This window comes from Lissotriton helveticus, chromosome 6 (assembly GCF_964261635.1).
Source record: "Lissotriton helveticus chromosome 6, aLisHel1.1, whole genome shotgun sequence".
Classification (NCBI taxonomy): domain Eukaryota; kingdom Metazoa; phylum Chordata; class Amphibia; order Caudata; family Salamandridae; genus Lissotriton; species Lissotriton helveticus.
This window is the reverse complement of record NC_136067.1, coordinates 1824656011-1824672678: the sequence shown is the minus strand read 5'-3', so window position 1 is coordinate 1824672678 and position 16668 is coordinate 1824656011. Positions and strand designations below refer to the sequence as shown.

The following is a 16668-nucleotide window of genomic DNA, read 5'->3' as shown; positions in this document are numbered from 1 at the left end:
GATATTTTGGCAGGATGACATTAAAAATTCAATGTAATAATACAATATCATCTACAGCTGTATGTTGAAATATCGAGGAGAAAAATACTGTCCTGCCAAAATAACATGGGCAAAACATCGACTATCACAACATTGTCGATGTAAATCTACATAGCTGAGAATGGATTTAATATTCTTAGCTCCACATGTATGTGCCTTGAAGATAGAATTAAGAATAGTAAATATGTGCTTACATATTTATATTTTCCTTTGCAGACATAATGTTAATCGATATACAGCCACAATAGTTTGGCAGCATGACAAAACCAACTGTACTGTTTTTATTGGGAGCAGTGTGGGAATGCTAGGTGGTAGGAATGATGTGGATCTCCACAGATTTTGGAATTTGCCCTCACAGAAATATGAGGAAAAATGTGTGCTTTTAGCCTAGGTTTGAGATCTGCATGGCATTCTGGGTATGAAAACCTCATGGGATCCAAACGAGACACAAGTCTCTGGACTCTCCTTGTTGCCTAGTTTTCAGAAATGACTCGTAGGTTTCGGTGAATGATGGTGGTCAGAATACAGCAGCTACCCACATTGCCAAAATGGGTTATTTGCAAGGCAAACATTTTGATGTCTCCACTTTGTGTTTTGAGGCCTTTCCTGTCATGGGTGATAGTATACCCATCTACACAAGTAGGGAATCGTTTTTATTAAGAGAAGTGTGGAAATATAGAATAGTAGAACATTTGTTTTTATCAATTGAATTTCTCTCAATTTTTTTTATTCTAAATGTAAGCCAGTGTGAAAGAAAGCACACATTTTGCAAAATGCCCTCTGAATCACATTATACTACGGGTACCTCAAATTCAGAGTTGTACAAATAACCAATCCTCCTAAACTCAGTATCTTTGGTGCATTTCACAAATACATGGGTTTCCTTCAAACCCATTTTTCATTCTTTAGATTTTAACATCAGAATTGCTGCATGGCCAGTCCACAATGAAATATCATAATGAGCTGCAGATCAGTTGATGGTGTTCACTTATTTCTATTTTTCCTACTTATTTTCATTTTTTTTTTTTCGTTTCACAAACCTTTATTTCGGTCACTAGGACCATAAAAAGTATACACAAATCACAAAATAACAGACATACATGAGGAATTCATACCATTCTAGATACACTCCATAAATTAATACAATTTCTAATTAGAACTCACATTAGTGGATTTTACCGGATAGATGGGGTGGGAGAAGGTGAGGCAAAAAAATGGGCCTAGATGGGAAACAGTTGTATCACTTGATATAGAGGACTCGGCACACGAATAAAAAGTAACAGAAAATATTTCAATAAATGATTTAAAAATAAACTATTTACAATAAAATCGCATACATCATAAACAATCAGCAGCCTACACAAATTACCTCTTCCTGAATTTGAATCCAATTTTCAGAAATGTATAGCTTTCCATGGGTTCACCAAAGGGTACCTGTCTCCATTAAAAACCGCAAGTAGGTAAAAACCACAAAAATTGAAAAAGTGACTACCACTTAGAGAAATGCAGATACTGTGGTAAAAAATTATGTTTTATTTACAGCTTTGCTTGTTCCTGGAAGCTGGGAGAATGGTGATCTTAGCACAATTTGACAATGCCATTTTTAGCAAAAAACACTTAAGCGTTCTTGCAGTACAGTTTTTACCCAGTTTTCAAAACAAAAGCTGTTAAATTATTGGCATTTTCTCTGTTCCCACCAAAGGAATCTGCAAAGACTTGGTATCTTTAAATTCCCCAACATGTGGGAAAAAAAGGACGGACATTTGGCCTGCATTTATTTTGTGGAACAAAATATATGAAGTGTTAAGCAGAAAGTGCCCCAAACATAAGAAAGGGCTAAGTGATGGAGCCAAAAAAGCCTCAGCAGCTCAAGGGTTAAACATTCAATATTCTAGTCAAATAATTCTACAGAAGAGAGAAAATGTGATTTTTACATTTCTTCCTTGAAATTATTAATAAGAACTTTTTGCAATTCAGCCGATCCTCCCTCCTTCAAGCATTAAGGACCAGTCCAAAAATGACCAAATAGGACATCATGAGTAAATAAAGCGTATATGTTTATTTTTTCAAGAAGAAAAAACAGCAAGAGTGCAGGCCATACCACTTAAGAAAGCTAAGAAACTGGATAATGCTTCAGACAAATTCATGTACTGACATTTGGCAAGCTAACATTTAAATGTCAAAAAGACAACATAAACCTATATTTTAATATGTGCATATTTAAAGTTAGATGTCTATTTAAAGTAAGAATTTCTCCACTCTGATGAAGAAAAACATGACAGTGGAAATAGTAAATGTCACCTCTTTACCATCCAGCACCTTCGTAAAATAGGATTAAAATGGAGTGGGAATTGTAAATGCCATCCATTTAGTGCCCATCACCTTCCCCCAATATGGTTAGATTGGAGAGGGAATAGTAAATGTCACCCCATTAGTGTCCAACACCTTCCTCAAATATTATTAAAATGTAGTGGGAAAAGTAAAGTTTACACTTTAAGTGTATTACACCTTCACACAATATGGGTAGATTGGAGTGAGAATAGTAAAAGTCACCCTTTAGCATCTAACACCTTCACACAAAATGGTTAGATTGGAGTGGGAATAGTAAGTGTCATCCCTTTAGTGTCCAATACCCTCCCCCAGTATAGTAAGATTAAAGTGGGATTAGTAAATGTCACTCCTATAGAGTCCAGCACCTTCCCCCAAAATGGTTACATTGGAGAGGGAATAGTAAATGTCACCCTTTTAGTGTCCAACACCTTCTCTAAATTGGGTTAGATTGGAGTGGGAAAAGTTAAATGGCATTCCAAATTATCTACAAGTAGAATGCTTACTCCTGTCTTCAGAGGACAAAGCTCCCTGGACTTCCGCCAGAGGGTCAGGACTTAATAGCACTCTGGAAGTGGAGAAAAGGGAGAAAAAAGGCAATGTCTAAAAAGGAGGGGAGGTCACATGCTGCAGCGTGGTCCAGGGAGCTTTGTCCTCTGTAGACAGGAGTAAACATCCTACTTGTAGATAATGTGCACATTGATTTTACGCATCTAGGTACTAGCACCTGTAGCACATATACCAAACTGCCAATTGCCACGTTCCGTCGTAAGCGCCTACACGCCCGCCTTATTCGCTCACACGTCTAGACACCAGGCGCTAACCAACCCATGTGCGTGGTTGACAATTTTGCATTTTTTAACTTTATGTGTCTCTTGTTTGTCCTTTTTCCCTTTACAGGTACAACCTGAGAGGAAATACCTCTTACATATATCAGCACCTTAGCGCATGCTTCACATACAGGGCACTGATAATCACATAGATCCCTGCAACACCCCCACACATAGGTCCTGAAGAAAGCCAGTTTAATAAAAAAGGCCTGGCTGAAACTAGTCCACCACACTGGATGTGGGAGACAATAAGTCAACCCCTACACATCCCAAGCCTTTGTTTTTAACCTCTGCCTGGGGCCCACCAATAAAGTAACCATTAGGGACCCCAAGGACAGAATTTTAAAATCTCTCGCAACACACCTGCACAGCAGAGCACACTCACCTTCCAAAAAACCCGCTCCACAGTAATCTGGCGTCGCAGCATACCTGAGGCACACTCGGTGCCTCGGGTGGGGCCTGATGATGAAGCATGCCACCAACTAGGTTGGTGGGTGAGGGCCTTCATACTAAACCAAATGGTTTCCCATGTAGACACTTAGCACACAGACATAGCTAATTCTCTTTGATTAACCAATAGTAAACGTTAACCTTTTAGTGTCCATCACCTTCCCTATATTTGTATAGGTTGGAGTAGTAAATGACACCCTTTTAGTGTCCAACACAGTCCCCAAATTTGTTTAGATTGGAGTGGGAATTACATTTTTCACCTTCAGTGATCAACACCTACTTCAAATTGGTATAGATTGGAGTGGGAATAGTAAATGCTAAACTTTCAGTGCCCAACACCTTCACTAAATAGGTATTGGTTGGAGTGGGATTAGTAAATCACATCATTTTAGTGTCTAATGCCTTACCCAAATTGGTTTAGTTTGGAGTGGGAATAGTAAATGTAACATCTATAGTGTCCAACAGAGTCCCCAAAGTGGTTTAGATTGGAAGGGGAATAGTATTTTTCACCTCTTTAGTGTCAAACGCCTTCTTCAAAGTGGTATACATTGGAGTGGGAATAGTGAATGTTAAACTTAAACGCCCAATTACGATCATTGGTTTTCAAATCCGACAGCCTTAATACGATGAAGGCTGTCGGATTTGAAAACCAGAAAGTCTGACTGAATGGCTTACGACGGGCTCCTTGAGCCCGTCGGCCAGTCAGAGGACACTCATTATCCCTTATGGTCAGCATTTACACCGTGGGAATTATGATGTTGGTTTCTGACAGGTTTTTCATGCCTGGCTTTATGACATGAAAAGCCTGTCGGAAAGCAACTTTGGGGGCCCCTGCCACAGCAGCCTCTGGTTCGAGACCTGGGGGGCACCTATGGTGCCCTCTGTTAATCCCTGCCATGCGGTGCAGGGATTAACAAAAACACTAATTTCTCTATGGGTGTTTATGCTACGGCCCATTTACGACTGTAGCACAAATTCCCATAGAGAAACGGGAGTGTGTGGCCCCACCATGTGCGGTCGCATCCTAATAATGTGGTCAGGACCGCCGACCGGAAGTCGGTCGGTCCCAATTCCGCAACGGTGTTGGGCGACATCGTAATGAGGGCCTTAGTGTCCAACACCTTCCCGAAATTGGTATAGGTTCGAGTGGCAATAGTAAATGACAACCTTTTAGTGTTCGAGGCTTTCCCCAACTTTGTTTACTTTGGATTGGGAATATTAAATGTTACCCTTTTAGTGTCCAAAACTTTCTTAAAAATGGTTTATGTTTGAGTGTAATTAGTTAATTTAATAATTTTTGTCTGAAATCCTTTGTTTTAATTTTACTTGTATGTAGTAAAAACAGTTTGTGTTATTCCATTTGTGTTGTTGGTGTTTATAAATATAATAAAAAATAGTTGCATGTTTCTAAGCAAGAATATCATTAATTGCATGTTTTTATAGAATAAAGAGATGTAACACATTTTTCTTATGTTTTTAAAGTGTATTTAATGTATTTATATACATTTTTGAACATATGAATTTCAACGTAAAAATTGAAATGTATATACAGTCAAATGAAAATAATTTTTAATGAGCTGTTATTATTAAATCAAAAATGAATATAATATTTAAACAATATGGTATGTTGTACATGTTTCAATTTTTTCCATTGGTTTTTAAAATTTCTCAATTATTTTGTATACATATTTTCACTTCAATGTTATCTTCGTGCACACCTGAATATTAATTGATTGATTCAATTCTTAATGGCGCTATCCTTGTCGCACTGTGTCAGGCAGTGCCTTTTCATAGACTGATTCCCAATGTGGTCTACCAACCTCTAAGGACGCGCTCCTTTCATATGAAACACAAGAGTTTCTTCACTCACTCATTCTGTTTAGTTGATATTATGTCGTACAATATATTCATGAAACTGTATCCGATTCATTGATCATGAAAGTTCTTTTAATGGTTCATTTCTTTTTATGGTGGTTTATGAGTATTACCAAAAATCCATTACATTCATGAAAATTCAGCAGTTTATATTATGCCCAATGCATTTCGGGTTAAGGAGAGCTAACCCTTCGTCAGGGGCCTGTCAAAAAATAACAAGAAAACAAACAGGACCTTAACATTTAGCACAGTACGACTATGTCAAAGTATTTAACATGATAGCAAGGAAAACATAAAGTCGTGCTGAAAGACGATAATGTGTTGTATTCGGGACTGTTAGGCATGCAGCCTCTGATTAATTTCCTTCTTGCTGAGAAATTCAAATTGCCTGATGAGTTGAGCTGTTGTTGAACATTAGGGCTAAATGCTCTGGTCTCCTGGATGAGTTCATAGATTTCTTGGGCTGATTCTGGTGAGAATGCCAGAAGTTCGGCTTGTTTGGTGGTAATCTGTGCGATGTCGTCAAATTGCATAGTGATATTGTTGGGTGCACCGGAAGATCGGTTTGACTGGGAAATAATCAAATCACTTCAATGTTATCTTCGTGCACACCTGAATATTAATTGATTGATTCAATTCTTAGTGGCGCTATCCTTGTCGCACTGTGTCAGGCAGTGCCTTTTCATAGACTGATTCCCAATGTGGTCTACCAACCACTAAGGACGCGCTCCTTTCATATGAAACACAAGAGTTTCTTCACTCACTCATTCTGTTTAGTTGATATTATGTCGTACAATATATTCATGAAACTGTATCCGATTCATTGATCATGAAAGTTCTTTTAATGGTTCATTTCTTTTTATGGTGGTTCATGAGTATTACCAAAAATCCATTACATTCATGAAAATTCAGCAGTTCATATTATGCCCAATGCATTTCGGGTTAAGGAGAGCTAACCCTTCGTCAGGGGCCTGTCAAAAAATAACAAGAAAACAAACAGGACCTTAACATTTAGCACAGTACGACTATGTCAAAGTATTTAACATGATAGCAAGGAAAACATAAAGTCGTGCTGAAAGACGATAATGTGTTGTATTCGGGACTGTTAGGCATGCAGCCTCTGATTAATTTCCTTCTTGCTTAGAAATTCAAATTGCCTGAAGAGTTGAGCTGTTGTTGAAACATTAGGGCTAAATGCTCTGGTCTCCTGGATGAGTTCATAGATTTCTTGGGCTGATTCTGGTGAGAATGCCAGAAGTTCGGCTTGTTTGGTGGTAATCTGTGCGATGTCGTCAAATTGCATAGTGATATTGTTGGGTGCACCGGAAGATCGGTTTGACTGGGAAATTATTAAATCACTTCAATGTTATCTTCGTGCACACCTGAATATTAATTGATTGATTCAATTCTTAGTGGCGCTATCCTTGTCGCACTGTGTCAGGCAGTGCCTTTTCATAGACTGATTCCCAATGTGGTCTACCAACCACTAAGGACGCGCTCCTTTCATATGAAACACAAGAGTTTCTTCACTCACTCATTCTGTTTAGTTGATATTATGTCGTACAATATATTCATGAAACTGTATCCGATTCATTGATCATTACGATGTCGGCTGGACCACCACCAACAGGCCACTGGTGGCAGTCCGACCGACAGACATCCCTGTGGTCTAGCCTCAGGATTTCAATACCGGCAATCAGAGCTAAAGCGGTCGGAGGAGAGACTGCCTCTGCAGGGATCATAGATCCCGATGGGGCGGCAGTCGGAATCACAATCCCTGAATGGTGGTGGTGCCAAGGCAGGCACAGCTTTCTGGATTACGATGTCCCTTTCCCACAGCCAGTTCATGGCGGTGTGCCCACAATGAAAAGGATGTAGGAGAGGGACTTTGGGAGGCCCAAACAGGGCCCCTGTCCTGTGTGGGCCACTGCAAATTGGCAGTGGGGTAACATGTGCAGCCCCCCTCTCACATCACTTCCTTTTCCTGGGATGCAGCACAAGCTGCAGTGTAAAAGAACACTTTCAAACTGCCAGCACAGCAGTCCCATCCTAATTCGGCAGTCGGACCACTGAATGCTTGTCGGGCAGTCAGCAGGCCGACCACCGACATCACAGTGAAGCAGATTGTTAGAGTTGTCTCCATTTACTTTGATTAAAATGATAGTAACAGCAGTTGCTGTGTGGGGGTACATTTTTAAAATTAAATGGTTTAAATCAAGACTTCTTCAAAGTCTATGATTATTTTGGGGGGCATTAGTTATTTGTTTTAGGTTTAATAAGGTTCAAAAGTTCATACTAAGTGGTACTTTGTTTATTTGGTAGTAGGACACATTTAAAGGTCCTATCCATCACCCAGGTTTGACAATGGCTTAATTCTAATAAGTTATTTGAAGTAGAGAATGTTGGGATCAATCTTTAGGTCATCATATAAAAGGTAAAGTTACTTATTATGGATTATTGTTAAATGTTCAGCTAATTCTATGTCTTGGTACCTTCTAGGGGCATGAGAAGTATCGCTGGTGGCTTTTTCAGTTCATGCAATTAAACGTTTTAAAGTGGTATAGGTGATAGACATTAGGCGGTATATCTTTAAGGATTTTGCTTGTGGGTTCCTGGGAGCTAGAGCTTCCCTCTCTTATACCTAGCAATACCTTCCGTATTTCTAATTTTGTCACATTTGAGGGGTGGGTTGTGCTCACTCTTACATGAATTACAACATCATCTTTTGTAGTTGCCCTTCAATAGCATGCATTAGAATAATATCTGGTACCTTTCCAATTTATATTTTTTGTTGATGCACTTTTTTGACTGTAGGTGTAGCCCATGTGATTTAGTAATTGTTTTCCTTTCTGCTATGTTATTTATTTTGCTGTCTCTGTAATAGTATCTGAAAGTAGTGCACGAATATAAATACATACCATTTTTTTAAAGTTTGTATGTTTGTTATTTCCATGTAAAATTATGCAGCTACTTCTATTTGATATACTTACATGTATGTTTTGTTTCGATGTTTCACACTGTATTTTAGTTTTTCTGTTGGGGTGTTCTAATGTGGAGCTGGTGCTTTCTTTCCTGTTAGATGATGTTAATGTGTTGTTATTTTGTGGAGGTTAAGGTCATAAGGTTTATTTCTACTCTCTATTTGAGTGAGTTTATAGTTTTTTTTAATTTATTTATGCTTTCTTTGTTATATCTTTTTAGTAGTTTGGGACAGTTATTTTGTCTCGCAGTTTATGACTTTTCCAATTCATAGGGCTTAGTTACAATGGTGGTCAGACCAACCATCTGATCACCGCGGCAACTATCCAGTTCCGACCGCTGAGGATGAGAATGTCCCCCCACCATATTATGATGCAACCGCTGTTACTGTGGCGATCTCATCTACCGCAGTGCACATACCCCCGAATATGTTCCTGCAAGCGCATGCAAAATCACTGGAAACATGTGATCTGTACACACATGCATGGCATATGTGGGGATATACATTGTGCACCGGGCACCCCATTGCTCGAGTACGGCAATCTGTGCAGAGTACAGTCAATGGGGATACATGCTTCCTACGGCCTTATCTGCATTCCAGCTCCCATAGGGTTGCAGTCTTCGGGGAGCTGCAGCAGTGTAGAGGGGACCTGGAGAAAGGGATCCACACCAGAAACTGTTGGGCAGAAGCTGATTTGGGTGGCTCTGCACCCTAAATCCATCATTTCCAATGCATCGAGGCAGGCGGTCGAACAGCCATGGTTAGGTCGTCAGAACCACACATTTTAATCCGGACGGCAGTCAGAGATCCCTATATTGCCCTATGGACGCTGTTTTTCTCCGACCGCCATCTTGGTGGTTGGAGTAAGGCTGTCGGAATCGGCAGTCTTTCAGCAGTTGTCACAGTACAGGAGGCATGCATTGTAATCCAGTGGTTGGACCGACCGCTTCCGATGAGACTGCCTGCGACAGGACCACGGAATCGTAATAAGGCCCATAGTGTTTTCTTTTAGGAAGCCTATATAAAGAGATAGAATTTAGAGAGTGTTTTATTAACTATTTGCTATTTTACATTTTAAGTTTATTAATGAGTACATTTTAGTTTAAATATGAGTTTTACTTAAAATATTCGTATTACTTACTTGGTTAGGTAGTTGTTGAGATGCATATATTTTTTTCTTTAATGGATTGGTCATCAAATCCGGCAGAGTTTTCTTGTCTTGCAGTGTGTGCTGTTTTTGAATACTTTACTTGCTTAAATTAGTGTCCCTTTTATACTGTTTATTTAATTGTTTGTTTGATTTCATTGGTTGGTTTAGTTTTAGTTTGAATTTTTTATTGGTTTTGTCCTTATATGCTAGTTTAGACTTTATTTGTAATGTATGATACATATAGATTGATAGTTTTGAATATAATTATAAATATATATTTAGGTAGTTATCTACTTTTTTTAGTTTATGCTAAACAGATAGAAAATATGTTTTTATTTTATATATGTTAAACGAGGAATGGGAGGATATTCTAAAGAGAAAAAAAAGTGGGTAGAACACTACATATGCACCAACCAGTCTTGCTGGGTAAAGGGGGTGGCAGTCACAACTGGGGGAATTTATTGGGGACCCAGGTGGTACACCTTTGTGGGATATTATGGGCCAAACATTGATGATCCTGCCTCCATCCAAGCCCTATATCACCAGTTTCTGGAGGTCACATTTCCTATAATTTTAGGAGGGGACTTTAATGTACTAACAGACCCAGTCCTAGACAAATCCAGTACTAGACGCACGACCAACTCAACAAACAATGGAAGACTTAGGTCCTGTCGATATTTGGAGTTTGAAGAGAAGTAAAGGGCAAAGGTTTACATTCCATAACAAAAAATAAGGGCCTCTCTCTAGAATTTCTTTCTTTCTTGTGGACACTAGAATAAGCAAAAAGAATAGAATAGAAAAGTGGAACATGCAGTGGAACATTTTTCTAATCATTCAGCTGTTAGCCTAGAACTTATTTCAGATAAACACCTACTCCCAGGAGATGGACTGTAAGTTGAGTAATCTTTTTAGAATCACAGATAACAGAAAATTTGAAAGAAGAAACAAAAGACGTTTTTCATCTAAATAACGTTTTAGCCGCCCTCCATATTGTGTGGGATACATATAAGGCCTTCATAAGGGGTAGACTAATTGGCCTAGCTGCAGCACATGGTAAGGAGACAAAGAATAAGGTAAGTAGTCCCAACTCTACAATACAGAGGCTGTCGAGAGAGGCAGAAAACACCCACAGGCCGTGATAAATGAAAGGATAAAGAGTGTAAAGCTTGATCTGGCAAACTACCTAGAGGCAATAATTAGGAAAAATGAGAGGCAAGTAAATTATCCCACTATGACTGCAGGGAGGGGTGTGGTAAGCTACTAGCCTGGAAAAAGAAGGCAGAACACACTAGAAACATCATCAAGGTGATTCAAAGCAAAGACACAGGCAAATTATGTACAGTGGACTCGGAGACAGAACAAGCCTTTACACACTTTTCCCAAACACTGTATTCAGAAGATCTAGTGGTGATGGAAGAGCAGATTAACAGCTACCATGAAATAACTATTCCGACACTATAATTAGTTTCAAAGAAAGAATTAAACTCCGAGATCAATATTGAAGAAGTCTTTAAGGTAGTCAGGAAATTAAAGAGAGTGTAGGTAGCCGGCCCTGATAGTCTTCCAAATGAATTATAAATGGCCCTGAAAGATGAGTTGGTCCCTATACTAACTGAAGTACTAAACCTGGCCTTCTGCATTCTTGGGATGAGGCCATTATCAATATCATTCTCAAACCAGATAAAGACTTAAATACAATTTAAAAGAGATATTAACGAAGCGATTGGAAAAGGTGATCAGATAATTAATTCATAAGGATCAAAAGGGCTTTGTTACGGGGAGGCAACTATATGAATAGATGCATGATCTGATTGATGCAATAGACATGGCCACCAAAGATAAAACTCTATTGACGGTTCTCACCTTTAATGCTACCAAAGCATTTGATAGGGTGAGTTGTCCTTTTCGTCAATGTGTGATCAAACAACATGACTTGTGAGAGGCGTTCTCAAGAGCGGTTGGGTCACTATATAAAAATCCAACTGCGAAGATTCTGGTTAATGGGAATCTCGCTAAGATGATAAATATTAGAAGAGTTACACGCCACGGCTGCAGCTAACACATCTGCTTTTAATCTATACATTAAGCCATTTGCAAGTAAAATCAGGGAAAGCCAAAACATATTTCCTTTTGAGTGCAGCTGCTGGGAGAAAACAGAGTCTTTGTATGCCAATGATTTAATGCTGTGTACAAGAGACCTGGAAAGATCGCTCTCAGTAATACTTGGTACCTTGAAAGACTTTGGGAAGGTCTCTGGTTATCTTGTTAACCAGCCAAAAACAGAATCATGAGATGGAACACTCACTATAATAGTCTACTAGTAAAGCAGCAGTTCGCTGGTGAAGCAGGAAATAAGATATTAGGAACTACAGATGGTGTAAGACCTAGATCAAATGGCTCAGGAACATTTTAATAAAGCAGCGTCAGGAACCAGGAGGTTACTCAAGGCTTGTGGAGGTCTCCATCTGTCCTTCTTAGGAAGATTTAATCAATTAAAAATGTCGATACTCCAGAAATCCACATTTAACTTCGATGCAATACCTTTAGAATTCATGCCAAAGGGGCATAAGAAACTGCAGGGGGAGCTGAGTAGCTTAATATAGTCCGCCAAAGGGGTGAGAATCGCCTGGTGGAAACTACGCAGAAAGAAAGAGCAAGGGGAAATTGCAAGCCCAGACTTTTACCAATACTGTGGGTCTTTCCAACTAAAAGAACATAACATTTCTACTTAAGGATTATTCGGCCACCACCCCGCTTTTTATGGCTATGACAAGACACCTGCCCGTGAAGGGGGACTATTTCCTTTTCAAATGTGGCCATCCCAAGTACTTTAAAAAGGTAAGGCTAGAGATATTAGATGCATCCTGCAAGCTCATAGTATCAAGTTAGACAGACATTAGGAATACCTTGCTTAAGCAGCTCTGCACTAATATAGAATTCTCCTGAGGCACCCGTGACTCTTCAAGACAAGCTGACAAGCCCTCTGATTGAAGGGAAAGTACATAAATGGGATCAAATTACAGAGGATACTTTATTGGTCTCCTGGGAAGCATTTTCGGAAATCATGGAGGGCAACCTGTCCAAATTCAAGTACTATCAATCGGCAAGTTGGGCATGGGGATTAGGGAAAGAATGGAAAGGTAAATGAATCTCGGATGACAAGCTACAAAGAGAGTTACCCCAGAGAAAGGAAGTCCCTAAATGGTATTGGATGCTAGTACAGGCAGGAGAAGAAGCTTTCACCATGCCAATAGAGATCTTGAGGAGGGACCTGCCGACGCTGGATGTGGAAACCCAATGGCAAGTATCAATGTCTTCTTTTGGTCATATACTAAATCCGCTCCTCAGGAAAAATCATTTGTTTACAGTGCACAGGGCATACCAGACACAGAAGAGGCTGTCGAAGTTGGGAGGATGGGAGGTAAAGAAGGGCGGATGATGTCCATATATTCTGGCACAGCCCTCTGATGAATATCTACTGGCAAGAAGTGTGTAAGGTGCTCACAGAGGTAAGGGGTCAAGAATTCAAGTTAAGCCTGGCACTGGTGATTTTGGAGTCACAAATAATGGATGGCTACCCTTGAAATTATTTAGGACACAAAAGTCCCTACTTTTTGTATTGATATTATTGGCACAAAGGGAGATCTGCTTGAGGTGGGTGCCTCCCCAACCCCCCAATTGTGTGGGAATGGCTAATATCAGTTCAGAGGGTAAACAGCCTAGACAACAGCGGACCCCCAACCAAGAGAATAACGTTTTGGGACATATGGGAACATTGGCATAAAACTCATCAACCCACGAAGTGAGGTTAATGCTTTGATTTGCAGAATGAAAATGTGAACAGTCCAGCGCAAACTGCCAGGCCAGGTCCTCCCTGGACAGGAAATAAGCATCCTAGGACCAGTTTTAGCCCTCATCAGCCAGGCTAGCTTGAATCCAGTAGCACGGTGAGCAAGGGACCCAGGTCTGGGCTTAACCTTGGCCACATAGGGCAAACATACCACCATGATGATGGATGGAGGGCTGAAACTTTTCAGCCACTCATCCCCATATCTATATGTGACTGGGGATGAGTGTCTGAAAATCTTCCATCATCCTATTGTGTTTGCTTTGTTTGGCTTAAGTTGGCAGGGTAGTCCCAGTAGTGGATCCATTGCTCACTTTGCCACTGGATTCAAGTGAGCCTGGCTGAGGAGGGGTGTTACCCCGAAAACGGTCTGAGGATGCTTGTTTCCGGCCTAGGGAAGACCTGGCTTGGCAGTATGCGCTTGACTGACCATGGGGAACAGGGTCAAGACTGATTTGCATATGGCTGGGTCTGAACTGGGGTGACGAAGTGAGCAGAAGAATGATGATAGATTTAACCCAGATCTAATAGTGACGGGGGGTGAGTGCCTGAAAAGCTTCAGCGTTCCATCGATCATCCTATTGTGTTTGCTTTGTTTGCATTGAGTTGGCAGGGTATTGTCCAGAGATGTGTCCCTTGCTCACTTTGCCAATGGATACAAGCTAGCCTGGCTGATATGGGGTGTTACCCTGAAACCGGTCCCAGGATGCTTGTTTCCGGCCTAGGGAAGACCTGGCTTGTCAGTTCGGGCAGGACTAGTCCCAAGAGGAAAAGGATCAAGATTGATTTGCATATGGCTGGGTCTGAACTGGGGTGGCGAAGTGAGCAGAAGAATGATGATGGATGTAACCCAGATCTAATAATGACTGGGGGTGAGTGTTTGAAAAGTTTCAGCGCTCCGTCCATCATTCTATTGTGTTTGCTTTGCGTTGATATTATGTATGTGATTCCTTTTCGGTTCCTGGCTTCGCTAATCGTTTGATGGCTTGATCCAGCCAGGAGATCTTTTTACGCTTTAGGCTTTTTCCTTGTGAGAAGGTGGCAGTTTCTTGAGGGTATTTGCCTGCCATACATTCCAGTATGTAGTGCTATTGTGGCTTCCAGAAACAGGAGCCCATACCTCAGATAATAGAAGACATATGGAAATTAATCACAAGTAAGCATCCAGCTTTGAACACTGTGGCAGACAGGTGGTAACTTTATCATATCTGAGGTATGGGATCATTCATGAGCTCTATTAACCCTCTGGTTCCTTGACCCCAATATAGGTCATCATAGCAGTGTACATGTTTGCCTGACCGTTTCTTTTCAGAGTTCCTAATTCCTGAGCTACATAAAATCCTTGTTTGCATAGTTTTCGTATTCCTGGGCAATACCTAAACCCTTTTTGCTTGAATTAGCACAGTCCTGCAGTTCCTCTGTGTTTGTTGAGCTAGCAATATTTTAGTGCATCTTTGTTTCTAGAACTTCCATTATTTCAGTAGTTACCCATTTCCAAGCCCTGCCTTCATTTTTTACTTTCTTAGTTTCAGTTTCCTATGTGGTCTACCTCTCACTACTCCCTTAGCTCCCAGGTTTCTTAGTGTGATGTGTTTGTTTGCTTTCTGCCAAGAATTCCCTTTGTTTCCTCTTCTTTCTTTTTAAGCAGCCCTCCTCTCTTGATTCTTGTCTATCATGACTGTGTCTTTAGTTCTCCTCCCTTGCTGATACCACCTTGCATGTTTCTGTGTGACTGCTAGGATTTGTGGGCACAACTGACAACCTAGATAACATTTTACATCCACTGAGGGTGTTGGCTTTATTATTCGTCATCAACTGTATCAGCTCCACAGACCCTGCCTTTGCTTGTATATCCTACATGTGAATATTTGCAGTCAGTGTCTGTAACAGCAATTGTAGATGTGAAACTTACAGATGCTCAGTTTTACCTTATGGAGCTTTAAGTGCTTAACTGAGGTACTAGAATCGATTCTTGATCATGTAGTATTGATAATCGATATGTTAGAATTAGCATGGTGTCCCTAGACTCACACCGTAGACATACAATATTAGTATTTGCGGTATTTACTTTTACTTAGCTTCACACCACGTTACGCTATATGAATACCATATTATGGCCTTCTTTAATATCGTGCACGCACAGGCCCTATTCTCATTTGCCTCTAAAAACCCTGCTCCTGGGGAAGAAACCAACTGTTGCAGAAACTGCTGTTTCAGCTCGTTAGACTCGGCAAGGTCGTAGTTAGCTGAGGAAGGGCCGATAAGCACATTCCGGGAGGGGTGCAGGGTGGACTGTCTCTGAGAAGACAGAAGGGAGTCCCCCGTCTGACCTTGCTGCCTGAGCGAAGCAAGGAGATCTTTGTGTGCCTTATATGGGTTTTCCTATTACTGTACTAGCTTGTACCAATTTGTATTTTTCCATGTTAGGCTATGATGATGCCAATGCAACTGTATATATGTGATGTGCTGACAATGTGCCAGCAGTCTTCTTGGCAGACCTCGTGGGTTAGGTCGCAAGGAGCTCCTCTGGCAGAGTTTGTGTTTGTCTAATAAACGCTTGAACCTTCTACACTGCCGACCGACTGCTTATTGGTATTGGTAAGGGGGATTTGGTAATGTAATGATAATTGTTGGGAGGTGATAATATAATTTCGGTACTTCAGTTGGCGACTCCGCCGGGACTCCGCGTTGGGGTCGTCCCTGTGTAAGCATAGGTGACGTTGAAAGGGGTTCTCCTGATTGGGGGGGTTGCAGACCTGATACATAAGAATTCGGGGTTTTGCTCTGCCCTCCTGGTCCGGAGGGCTCCAGCTGCTAGTAGCCCCACGCCGGAGTCCTTCGGGTGCAACCCGAGAACCTGCAACGTTGGTACTAACAAACGTCGGCAGTGGAGAACGTTCTGGCAGACCTGCGTGCACCAGGTGAGTGTTGTGTCTCGTTGTATGTTGAATTGCATATACAGATTTGGATAGCGGAATCTAAGCATTTGATGGCCTATGATCACGGAGGAACTCTGAATTTGCATTAGTTGCCGCGGACGCGGAGAGAATTTGGGCAGAGGTCCGACGGGGGCAGTGTGGAACTGCACGTGCGGACGCTCTGGGTATACTAAAGATAAGGATTACACACCTAGGGGAACTGCGGTTCCTGCTCGGCCGGACTGTTCTCG

The 16668-nt window shown here is 40.9% G+C and overlaps 1 protein-coding gene across 3 annotated transcripts in view; it reads right to left on the bottom strand.

Annotated features, from left to right (window-relative positions):
* The window catches only part of SYT14 (synaptotagmin 14), a 761278-nt gene that overhangs the window by 427982 nt on the left and 316628 nt on the right, over positions 1-16668 (bottom strand). The gene's annotated exons all lie outside the window — the stretch shown is intronic.